Here is a 12,578-nt window from a genome sequence, read left to right on the forward strand (position 1 = left end):
AAGAAATAAAACTTGTCTGCCTGAAAACCTGTTTTAAAGACTGTTACTTTTGACTTTTCAGAACAGTAGCATAAAAAATCTTTGAAATATATATTAGTCAAAATAGCCATGTCAAATTATAACTGATAAATGCTGAAATCCCCTAAAAGTTCTCCTTTGATGTTTTTTTTTTTTCTAGGAATGACACCCCTCTTCAGTGAAGCAGAGTACATCAGCTGTGTACTCCTTGCACAGAGAAACAGCAACCCATTGACTCTGTAACATCTGCCTACAGATTACAGAAGGCACCATCACTTCTGAAAATTGCTATTTTGAGACTGGAAAAGGTTGCAAGCTATAATTTCCATGTTTAGCATAGTGAGAGGTGATAAAAGTTGCTAGGTAGAATTTATGGACTTTGTTCTGACAGCCTCTGTGCAATTTCCAATTCACATTATTTTCAATTATTTCCTACTTCATAAGATAAATTGTACAAATTTATGGGAATGGATGGAGTACAAAGCTGTCTTTGCTTCAGATCACAAGGTCATGTTCCATAATTATGTAATGTTACTGCTTCTATCTAGAATTTGTGTAAGAAGTAAATCTTACTCCAACATTTCCTCAATAGAGTAAAATCAGAGATCTTATTTTTACTGAGACTTCCCACAAAAATTCACAGCAAGTAATATCTTATTCTACTAAACTACAATAAACTAGAGATTCTATGGAAAGCTCAGTACTATAAGACAGGATTTTTTTTTCCTTTTTTTGATGCTGTATTTTTGCAAAGAAAACACAAAATATTACAATCTTTTTTAAATCGCGTGAGGTTACCAGTGACCACACCTTGAAATAATTAGGTAAAGTAGATGTATGAAATGGAAATAAAGTAATCTGCACACTTATTCATTTAAACACAAAATATTATATAGATAATACTCAAATATGTACCTCTAACTCTTTTTGAAATATATATCTGCAGATTGGTTGCCTGGGTCTTTACATATACCAGTAAAAAATTATTATTTTAAGCTGACACCTCACTATTAATCCTACTTAGGTAATCAATTTAAAAAAAAACCCCCAAAAACCAAAACCCAAGTAAACAAAAAAAACACCTCTAAAAATAATTCCAGTGCTATTTATCCCCATTTTTGTCAGCCTAATCACGGATTACTTTATGTTAATTTCCTGTGAAATGTTTACCTCCTACATCCCTGGCATTTAGCTGTCTGAATTCTGCTTAAAAAGGGTTCTAGAAACTATGCCTGGAAAGCAAAGAAACATGAAAAGAAATGGTCATGCTACAAATAGAAAAGTAAGATGAAATAAAGGGTAAGGGATTGAGCTGTCCCTCATTTATGCCAATAGCCACTAGGAGCTCACATCCTTAGCCTGAAAACTGTGCCATTCTACACTGGAGTGCAGAGGCATGCAAAAACAAAACACATTGGTTTTATATCTTTTTTGTTTAAAACATACAGATTTCCTATAAGCCATTAATATTTAAATAGTGATCAGAACCATAGAAGTCATCACACATACTTTGACACACATCTGAGTCAGAGTATTCTTTTATCGTCCTCAAACAAGAATCATTTTCTTCTTAGAGCAGCTTTAGAGAAGCTGAAGTTCTTTTGAGTGGAATGAAACATTTTCATGGCACAAACAAAACCAAAGTAATTGGAAAGTTGCCAATCAATTGCAAGCAACATCTGCCCTTAATGGAGGTGTACAATGATGTTGATAATAAAGTCTCACTTGTTGAGACTGAGCACTAATTGACAGTGTGTTCCTTTGAACTCCATATTACTTGTAATTAGATACAAGTCAGATATTCCTGTTGGAAAACACCCTTTAAAAGTCCTCAAAAGTGACTATGGATGCTAAGAAAGCTATCTGGGACCAAACTGACTGAAACTGATTCCATCTCAACTCGAGACTCAGCCCTATCATCAGGTTAATTTAATTTGTGTTGTTTTCTTTACTGCTGACTGGGGAACAGTGAATTTCAAACTGCTCTAATTTGTTTGTATCTCAAAGTAATTTGAAAACAAAATCAAGGGAGATCAACCTAGTCTGCTTGTTTAGTGAAAAGACTTATTGCATATACCATATTTTTAATAAAAATTATTTATTTGTTGCAGCATTGCACAGACACTGACAATGTGTTATAGGGGAATGCAATGGAAATTATTTCACCCTTAAGGTAATGAATGGATAAAAGTTAAGATACGCATACAGCTACTCCTGAGTCAATATTTGCTAAAAATCCAGTTATTTTATTTTTGTTCCCCATATTCTCGGTTGGCCCAGATGCTGTGTAGTGCCTGGTTATCACATCCTCAACTATGTGTATCTATACACTTACAGTCATTTGGCATAAAATACAAACTTTCATTTAGAAATTTAAAAAAATATATCTAAATGTCCAGGAGACCCACATCTATGCTCTTTCATGTATAGGCATTCCCCAGAATAAAATCTGTTCTTCTGACTTCACTTTAAGGCACTGCTTATTACGAATGCAACTGAAGATGTATTTCTTTTGTAAAGCACTAATTGGATGTTACTTCTGACCAGACTTTTGGTTGCACATAAATTATCAAATAACCTTATACATTCACACCTCAAATATGCATATTTTTCTGTTAGAAATGTTTTATTTCAAGCATAGGTCAGTTTATGCTTTACTCTCATTACTTGCTTCAAATGTAGACATGTCTCTATGCAACTTTTTAGCATTTCCTAGCAAGGGTTCCCAGTAAAATTACTGCCAATTTTAATGACTCATTGTAAACCTTTAAATGACTCCTTTCCATTTTGCAAAAATTTACCTCTGTAGTCAATTTACCATTGACTTACAATGTCTTCTGAATTTTATCAGGAAGTATTAAAGGATGTATTTTGCAGCGCAGAGATAAAACAGACATAGGACATAAATGTATCAAAAAAATTTATGCTTTATGTGACCATTTATTTCCAGTTAAGCTGAAGAAACTCTTCAGAAAAACCCCAAGCTGTTGCTTACCAAATTTCACAGAACAAAAACCATTAATGAAACAGCATGTAACTACCTCACCACAATAACCTATACTTTTGTTATGAAATATATTAGTGTCCTATGATCTTACTCCAAATAATGCTGGACTTTTCAAATGAAAAACTGTTGAATAATAATTTAGAGCTACTTTGAAAATTGACTCTTTTGTCCTTGGTAAAGAAGATTATTACATGGATAACCTCAAATATTCAATTATTTAAATTATTGCAACAGAACAGAAATGACAGGTATTTTGCTCTAATTTGCTGCCACTTGCAGATTTTCAAACATTTCTTCAAAAAGCTGTAGATAAATAATCAATGAAGGAGGGAGTAAAAAGAAGTAATTATTTTGAATTTTCAAGTATAGGTCTTATGCCTCCCAAGAAAATTTTCAAACATGAAGGCATGAAAACAAATGCTGAAGTTTTCCCTCAATAAAGAGTAGAATTTGGTTTTCAAGTCATTTACTCATCAAGAAACTTCTCAAGTTATTCAGCAGGAGGAAAGGGCCTAAAAGGAAGTATGAAAATTTTACATCTCTAGAGAGACTGTAAAAATAAAAACATACTGAACACTATTAGAACTTCTACATGACTCCACATATATTCAGTACACCAAGCCAAATTTACTATGGTTTTTGTGAAGAAAATAAAAAAACCCCAAACAAACCCAATCCAAGACTTGCATTGTAGTTTGTCTGACTGCCTAAATATTTCTTCCAAAACAATATTGGCAAAACTTCTGTAATCAATTCACATACTGACGTATTCAGCATGAGATTGGTCAAGACACTATTTTCATACTTTTAATCAGAAATTATGAAATGTTAAGGATAAAAACTGGAGAAACTAAATAAAACCTTCTTTCAACATTTGCCTTTGGTTCAAAGACAGTCTTTGTTAGCCTTCATTAATCTCAATACTTAGGCCTAGCCATATTAGTTTCCCACTCACCTTCTAGTCAGTTTTTCTAGCCCCTATATCACCAGTCTATTTTTACAATGAAATCTATGCCAAAAATCTTTATAATAGTTCAAATAAATTCTATTTACCACTCAAATTTTTGTTACTATCATATAGATACATCAACCAGTTTAATAATCTTAGACTTCAACACGCAGACTAAAAAAAGCAGATAAAAAAAAATTAGATGAAAACTCCCTAGGAAGAAGAATTCCTAAAAACAATTTTGAGAGCATTCAATGTTTTAGACAATGTAATTTTATCCAGACTTTTAGGATGAATAGCAACAAAAATACAATAGGAGCAAGTGTATCACATACAGAGAATAAATCTATTCAAGATTGTGAAGATGTCAAGAAAGAATCTTTAGACTTTATTCTAAATCCATAAGCTTAGCATATAGTTTTGTAGTTGAATGGAAATACATGCTCAGATACTGCAGTGAAAGTGCAAGGTCATGAGCTATCTGTATTTAGAAAAAAAGACATCTTGGCAGCAATACATGCTGGAGTCTCAGAAATCCCAGTATTAAAGACAATCATGACATAGTGAAGACATAAAAATCCTTTGTCCTTCTTGCTAAGTATCAGCTGTTTTACTCATAGATTTTTAAAATTATAAAACTAAGTGTAGGAGACAACATGTATCCCTGCAATTAGAAACAAAAATTTCAAAATATAATTAGACAAAAATAGATTATCTTTTAAGAGGCCAGTGATATTTATTGGGAAATTAAGTTAAATGTTGAAATCTTTTATCTTCAATAAATTAATAAATATTGTATGATGATAAGTAAGCTAAATTAATACCTATAGTTGTCATTAAACTACCTACTAGTTAAATGCTGTGGTTTCGAAAAAGAGGAAGGCAAAACTAAACTTTTTTCATTACTAGTTTTGATATTAAATTAGCACATCCTCTGCTTTAAAACACAGCTGATATTCAGCAGATTCATTAATTTTATTCAGTCTCAGCATTTTATTAATTGTTTCATGGCATTAAACAAATTATAAATAAATAAATGCATTTTCTGTGAAACTTTAAACTACAACTTAAGGCCTTTTGCTGCTATTTTAGCTGACTGCTAAAATTATACTGTCCAATATGCTGAAGCAGAGATAATTCCACTTCCAGCTTTTATATAAAAACTGATCACAGTTGCAGTAACTGGAGCTTATTGTTTCCACATTTTTTGTTTGACTTGAGTCACCAAAATAAATCTAATCAAACCTGTGCCTAGGGTGATTTCACTATAAACCATAGAATAAAAAAAAAAAAATTATATGTTCTTGCATACTTGGCTAAGAAATTACCTATCCAAAACTCACAAAAAATTCCACAAAAATACAATAAACTAAAATAAAAATATAATAAAATAAAAAGTATTGTTCTAAACTAAATCAAAACTCATCCTTGGAAAATAAAGAAGAAAATTCCATTTAAAATCCTTTGTATATTCAAAACTTTGATGGCTATGACCCCAAGCAGCATGATCCAACTTTGAAGTTAGATCCAACTTTGAGGTAGGCTCTGCTGTGAGCAGGAGGTTGGACAGGCTGACCTCCAGAGGAAGTCTCCAACCTAAATTATTCTGATTCTAGACTTGAATAAGAGAACACAGGGGAAAAAAATGAAGGAGAAAAAGAAAAAAAAAAAAAGTAGAACTAAATTAGAAGAGCAATTGTATCCCTATATCCCTCTTAAGCTTTAAGCTTTCTAGCAGAACATAACATAAATTTGTATCAATTTCTGGGAAATAGGAAAGAAAATTACACACCATGGGCCTAAAGAGATTGATGTTAGAAATTAATTTCCAACAATATTTCCTATTCAATATGGATTTCTTAACATCAAGCTTATCACATTCTATTATCAAGCTCTTTTCTGCAGTGTATGGCTGATAAAACTCTGTCCAGGCTAAATAAAGATCCCTGGGTCATGAGTCCTTGCCTGGGTCATGTTTTTATTTTTACTTACAGACAGAGTACTTCTGTCAAAATTGTTGACTTAAAAGTTTTACACATGTAGAGAGGAAGCAAAGTCTTGTGAAATGGAAATCATTTTGACATAATGAAAATGGAGAAAACTGAAACTGAGAGCTCAAACATCTAACCACTGCTGCTTACTGTAGATTCAATTAAAATGCAAGAAAAAAATTAATAAAAGCTTGAACTGTAGATTTAAAAAAAAAAGAATATTTTGAAATAATACAACTTGCAGCAAGTTTACATAATAAAAAATTATCCAAATGCTGTAAAAATATTTTAAAGCCTGCAAGAATGTTGACTAGAGTGGATAAATCCTTAATATTATTACAATGGAAAACTTTTACAGTTAAGTAATTCAGTTTTGGAATTCAACTGCTTTAGTCAACATGAAAAAGGCCACTACTGGTTACAACAGAAGATATTTATTTCAATTGTAGAGAAAGTTGTTTATCACAAGGTAAAGATTGGCCCTTCGGGATATTCTTGTGTGTTGTAAAGAGTCATAATATTGATGCATTTAATTTTTGTTCTCTTCAGCCATGGTTTGCAAAAAGCCTTTAAGAATGACACCAACTGCACCTGAGTTGCAAAAATGCGCCAAAACCTGCAACAGTGGAGAGCTTTTGTCATAGCTTTTCTATAAAGAGGGTTTCTGTGTAGCTTGTTCTGCACACATTAATTTATTTGGCTCTAGAATCACATAACTTACTGCTTTTCCCAACCATTACTAAAATAATAGCAAGTACTTTGCTTTTATTCCATAATACTCACAGAAACATCTTAGTAAGGATAATAATGGTTTCTTTTCAAATTTGTGATTTCCTGCTCATGAAAATGCTAGTCAGCATTGTAATGATTATAACTTATGTCCTTTATACAGAGAAAACTCCTAATAACAATAATACAAAGACAGTACTACAAAGGCAATGCTTCCTACTCCAGTTCATCAGACCATAATATGTGGTTAGAGAGCCCTTTTTGCTGTTTTAGCTCTCATTATTGACTGATAACACCCTGCTTTGTTTTCCTTGTATCCTGAAAATCCTTAGTGAATAATCTCAGGTATTACAGCTGGTTTGAATTCAAATTATTTAAACCAACTTAGATCCTCCTCTTATAACAGCAGACTCTGGCAAATATGCCCCTTTTTTAGGGGAGAAGCCTAAATTCCCATTTGATCATTCTGGGCTTTTCCACACAAAATGTGTTTCAAACACATTGGTAATCCTTCCATGTCTGCTGTTGGATGACTCTCTATCCCTTACCTCCACAGAGATGGCAGATCAAAGCACCTCACTTGTACACACCACAAACATTGTTGTGCTGCTCCCAGGCTTTTCTCTCGTGAGCCTGGTTTATCCTTTTCCCCATCAAAACCCATTTAAAGGTCTTTAACTGAGTCCTGCTAATTTCTGCACAAAGATCGTTTTTCCCATTTGAAACAGGTGTACCCGTCTGTCGCCAACAGGCTCAGTGTTGTGTAAACTGACACATGATAACAAATCCCAAATTCTGCTGTTGACACCTGGCTTGGAGCCAGATATTGATCTGCTATTTCTTCCCTCATTCCCTGTGCCTAAAAGGATAGAGGGAAACATTTCTTGTGCCCTGATCCTTTACTTAGTAATCACAAAGACCTGAAGTGTTTCTTGATTGCCCTTGGACTTTTTGTTGCAGTTTTATCACTGCCTACCTGAACCATCAATAATGGATAGTAATATGACAGCTGTTCCAGGGTGGGATTGTTCTTCTTCTCATGTGCATCCCAGCTCTAGAGAGGCAACAGATTCCCCTACAAAGTAGGCAATGTCTGTATTTTGGATCCTCTCTACCTCATCAGAAATGAATTTCCAATGAAAAGTACCCCTGCTTTTTCCTTTACGGAAGCAGTTTGGACACAGGATAGACAGACTTAACCTCAATGACACCTCCAAGGTAGAGGAAGCATTGTCCTGGCAATCACTCACCTCCATTTACAGAGCCTCATAATGATTATGCCAGGGCATCTCAGGAGGTGGAGCAGTCACCAGGGTGCTCTGCTATGGATTGTGTCAGCACCAGAGCTGCTCACCTTGGTGACTGAATTTTTTTTTCAATAAGATTCCTATTAGTCTACTACTTGCTGGGTTTCATTTGCAAACCACAGATTTTTAATGGGAACCTAATTTAGTAGGACGGGTACAGCCTCTTGGAATAGAAAAAAAAAAAAAAAATGGTCAAAGACACTGAATTCTGTCTCACTTAAAGACATAGGGGGCTATCCAGAAGTCTTAATAGAGTTATTTCAAACTAGTAACAAACCATTCCTTTAATGATGCTCATGAAGTGAACATCTCTCTCCCATCTGGCCTTAGAATCACGTAACTTACTGCTTCCCATCTGTTGCTGCTGTCAGGGGATATTTTGGTAGAAACAGAGCTCAGATTCAGGCCCTGCTTGTAGGAGAAGAGTATGAAATTGCTGTTACACCTATGAAACATGAAATATTGTCCTGTGACCTCGTGTACCTTCAAAAGCAGAAATTATTGCTTTGACACACAACTATTTTCTGATTGTTTGGGGTGCTTACTTCTCAGTGCTTAAAAGTGAAGTGCATATACTCTTCAATGGTTACATGAGATTTAGTGAGAAAAAGCTCTGTAATTAATAATAAACTGTCACATGTATTGTGATTACATTTTGAGACATGTTATAAGTGAGTTCATCATAGTCTAAGGACTCATTATAGGTCAAAACAGTAAAATATGTAATCTCACAGTCACTTTGAAAACATATATGAGTGTTTGTGTTCTGTATAGGGATTTTATTTGTCTTTTGGAGGTCGTGCTGGTGAATATTTACATCTCATATGTTAATCTACAAAAAGTATATTGGGGAAGTATGATACCTAAACTCATATCAACTTTCTGTTGTTCTTGTAAACATTATCAAGAATAGCAGGGGTTCAGTTTTAAACTTTTCAAATATGAGATGCTAGAAGGTTTTTCAGATCTCAGCTACTACATTTGCAGACACTACCATAACTTTAATGTTATTTTCATCAACTATCATAGCTCTTTAACCAGCACATCAAAATACTCCTAAGACCCAGAGCTACACCTTCCCATAAGAACAAGATCTCACAAGCAGAACATGGCAGGTGTTTTTCAGAACCCTAAGACTGTGTTGTGCCAGGCATGATCTGGTTTCCAGGTCACTCAGTGACACCAGTCTAACACCTTCACAAACTTGATATTCAGATTATGTACCAGCTGCTACATGTGCACTCTGCTACATGACATCACTGCAGTGGAGAAAACACATTTGTTTAATTCCAAGCTGACCATCCCTTCTTCATTCAAACCTCACCTAAGTCTTCAGCTTGCAGATGACTTATGTTATATATGTAATTTATGAACACTTGTTAATATGAAACTATAATTACTTTACATAACTACTCTATAGTAGTTAATTTCCACACAAAAAACCTCTCTGTGCAGCTCAAAGGTTTATTGCACTGTTTAATATTGTAAACTCCAAAAACCCTAAATTTACAAATTCCACAGTTTAAAAAAAAAGTCTAATAAAAAAAAAAGTTTATTGTTAAAAGACTGCAGGGGGAGCACACTCTCAATTTATTACTGTTCGATTTTTGTTTATGGGAAAACAAACATAATACATCAATATGATAATATTCAAGATTAAAATTATATAATATGCCTTGTGAAAAGCTAAATTAAATGGGTTGCTTTCAGAAAATACTCAGTAGATATCAAGGTTGCAGAAGAAACCAGCTTTGCAATCTCAGAATTATAGTACACTCTCTAAAATGTATTATAGCCTTACACTCTCTGATATTTTTAGGAGGTCTCACAATTCAGAATTATGGTGAGTATCCTGAGTATTGTATTTTTCTTGGAATTGTGAGTTAGTATTTCTAACATTTTTTTTTTTTTTTAGTCTTAAAAAAGATCTGGTCACAATCACTAAGTCATATCTGAGATAATGGCAGAAAGACCACAAATCTTACTGTACCCACACACCTGCTAAACCCTCCACAAGTGCTGAACACCCAGAGAAAATATACAGACTTTATAAAGGCCACAGAAGTGAAAACAGGAACCCATGCTGATCACTATTCAACTTATTCCCATGTTATCTGCTATAGTGTCTTTGCAAGGTTTTGAGCTGAGTTGCTCTGCAACTGAGCAGAGCATATTGAACATTAATTAATTAATTAGTCAACAAGCTGGAAAGCAGGTACTTCTCTTGACATCAAGTTCTTAAAGAATTGGGTCAGTTTTTCGTTAGCCCACTCAAAAGAGAAAAATAAAAATTTAGTTCCAACTACAGTATTTCAAAACATTATTATACTGTGAATTAATCTTAACTTTTAACTACAATTGAATAATTTTGATTGTATTGTACTATTCTTTCAAATTTTATGTAAGAGATAATAAAATATATTATTAAAGACTGATTATGTCCCAAAAAGCTTTAATTTTTTTAAAAATTGTGTTCTATATACATCTATTTTTGTATTTCTTTGGAGTAGTCTTTTTGTTTCAGTGGACTACACTTGACATCTTGAGTTCTCAAATGGGAAATTTAATCCTTTCATGCAGAGCTGTTAGTGAATTAGTCTGAAAGTGCTTTATTGGCCCACTTTATTGGCCATTCTTTATCATGAGCAGAATTCAGCATGAGAATGCAACAAAATCTGACTGTCATTGCTGGTAACTTCCATTCCACTGGAATATGTTTGAATGGGCATCAAACAAGGAACATCAAGGGATGATGTCAGCTTGCAGCTGAGAGGGACGTGGAAATCACATCTGGAAGGCACATCAGCAGGGTAAAGGGAGAGAAAAAGATCTTACAAAAGACAAAACAGTTTCATGGATACTAAAATGTTAAAAAAAAAAAACATAAATAATTTAGCAAATAGAAGCAAATAATTTAGCAAATAGAAACAGTAATATTTGTATTAACATATAGCAATTTTGAATGTCAGTACTGAAAGCCAGTCTTAAGAGAAATGTAAGTTTTCTGGAAATCAATCCATGCTCCAGCTGGTATGGGCTCTGAATTAAGCCACTGATAACAAAAGGACATATCCCTGAAAAGCTGACTTCAGAAGTGGAAGGAGTCTGCTATAGAAGATGTACCAGCAGAGGACATGAATTCTGGGTACTTTGTTGACCATGGAACAACCTTTTAGTATATTCTCTAGATCCCAGCTGATCACTCCAAAACATTTCCCCAATTTCATTAACTCTGAAAGCAAAGCTTACTTTCACAGACTTCCCATCACACTTAGGTAGAGGCTACCTTGGGTGCTGCGACACCAACTTACAGCGTTAATTTCCTCTCAGTGGATCAGTTTCTCAAACAACGTATCTTCCCTCAACTCCTCTCCCTCACCCATCTTCCCAGTCTCTTCATTATGTGGGTAAGAGATGACTTCACATCTTTGTGCCACAATCTGCTGAGCTATCAACTCAGATTTCCTACATCTGGTGCAGTCAATTTACAATTCCTCCCTAAATCCCAGTCCCAGTCTACCTCAACAGTATTTCAGCTGGCATCCCAATCCTTTTACTTCCTTTGTTACTGCACCTTCTGGTCCATCTCCAGCGTTTTTACTAACAGAAACAAACAGTTATTTTTTAAGATGACAGTTGGATTCACCATAAGCACAGAAAAGATATATGCACACACTGACAGTTTGCAGCAGTAGAGAGCTGTTATCACAAGCTAACAGCTAGTGAAAAAGAAAAAAAAAAAAAAGAAAATTAACAACAACAACAAAAAAAGAGCAGCAACAAAACAAAAAAGAAAATGTCTTTTGTACCTGGAAAAAAATCTTTTTGCCACCATAGTTTTTGCAAAGCCATTCTCTATTATTTCAGGTACTAAAACAGTAAAAGCACTCTATCTGGAGGAACATTCTGTTCATAGATTTCCATAACTATCAATTCCATAAAAATAAGTTCTATAGTTTTTCTAGCTATGGAGTCCTTTTGTCCACTTTTTTTCAACACTGCACTACAGACACAACTTTCCTGCCTTTTTTTTTTTTTTTTTGGCCAATTTTCTATTCCCCTTATCATTTTCTGTCCTCATAAACAAGCTGTTGGTTAGCTAAGTGAGGCAGTCCAGCCAGATGACTGTGTGTGCAAGCATTTTAATGATGGTTACAAGCAGCAAGCAGTGTTGAGTTGCCACCTAATTCGCTGAGCTGCTAACTCTGCCCTACTATGTTCATTCTGAACCCCATGCAGAAAGCAGCTGCATTCCCATCCTTCACAGTGCACCTGACAAAAACCACAACCTGCCTTTCTCTTTCTTATCCCTATTCCAGAGAGGATACAGCAGTTTTAGTTTTCAGTTAGGAACCTGCTCCTTTTTCATAGAATTCTCACTACAAGTTGCATTTCAATAGGGAACATCAACAAAAGCTTTGTAGCTTCCTGCATGCTATTGGAAGTCCAATGGCAAAGCATGATGTGCAAAAGGAAATGTAGAGATAGCTCCGTGACAACCATAATTATTATAAAGAAGACAGAAATACAAATTATTTAATAGGAATAAATTGAAAATAATCTGAGAACTTCACTGC

General features: G+C 34.3%; 1 protein-coding gene and 1 long non-coding RNA gene across 17 annotated transcripts in view; both read right to left on the reverse strand.

The window, feature by feature from the left end:
- DMD (dystrophin) overlaps positions 1 to 12,578 on the reverse strand; it is a 1,135,802-nt gene that overhangs the window by 813,292 nt on the left and 309,932 nt on the right. The gene's annotated exons all lie outside the window — the stretch shown is intronic.
- The window catches only part of LOC121470894 (uncharacterized), a 69,869-nt gene that overhangs the window by 32,668 nt on the left and 24,623 nt on the right, over positions 1 to 12,578 (reverse strand). The window contains exon 2 of the long non-coding RNA XR_005982172.2: positions 1 to 12,577. This exon is cut by the window's left edge and continues 32,668 nt beyond it. This is a non-coding gene — a long non-coding RNA (uncharacterized lncRNA). The remainder of the gene's footprint in view (position 12,578) is intronic.

The sequence above is a fragment of the Taeniopygia guttata genome, chromosome 1 (genome assembly GCF_048771995.1).
Source record: "Taeniopygia guttata chromosome 1, bTaeGut7.mat, whole genome shotgun sequence".
NCBI lineage: Eukaryota > Metazoa > Chordata > Aves > Passeriformes > Estrildidae > Taeniopygia > Taeniopygia guttata.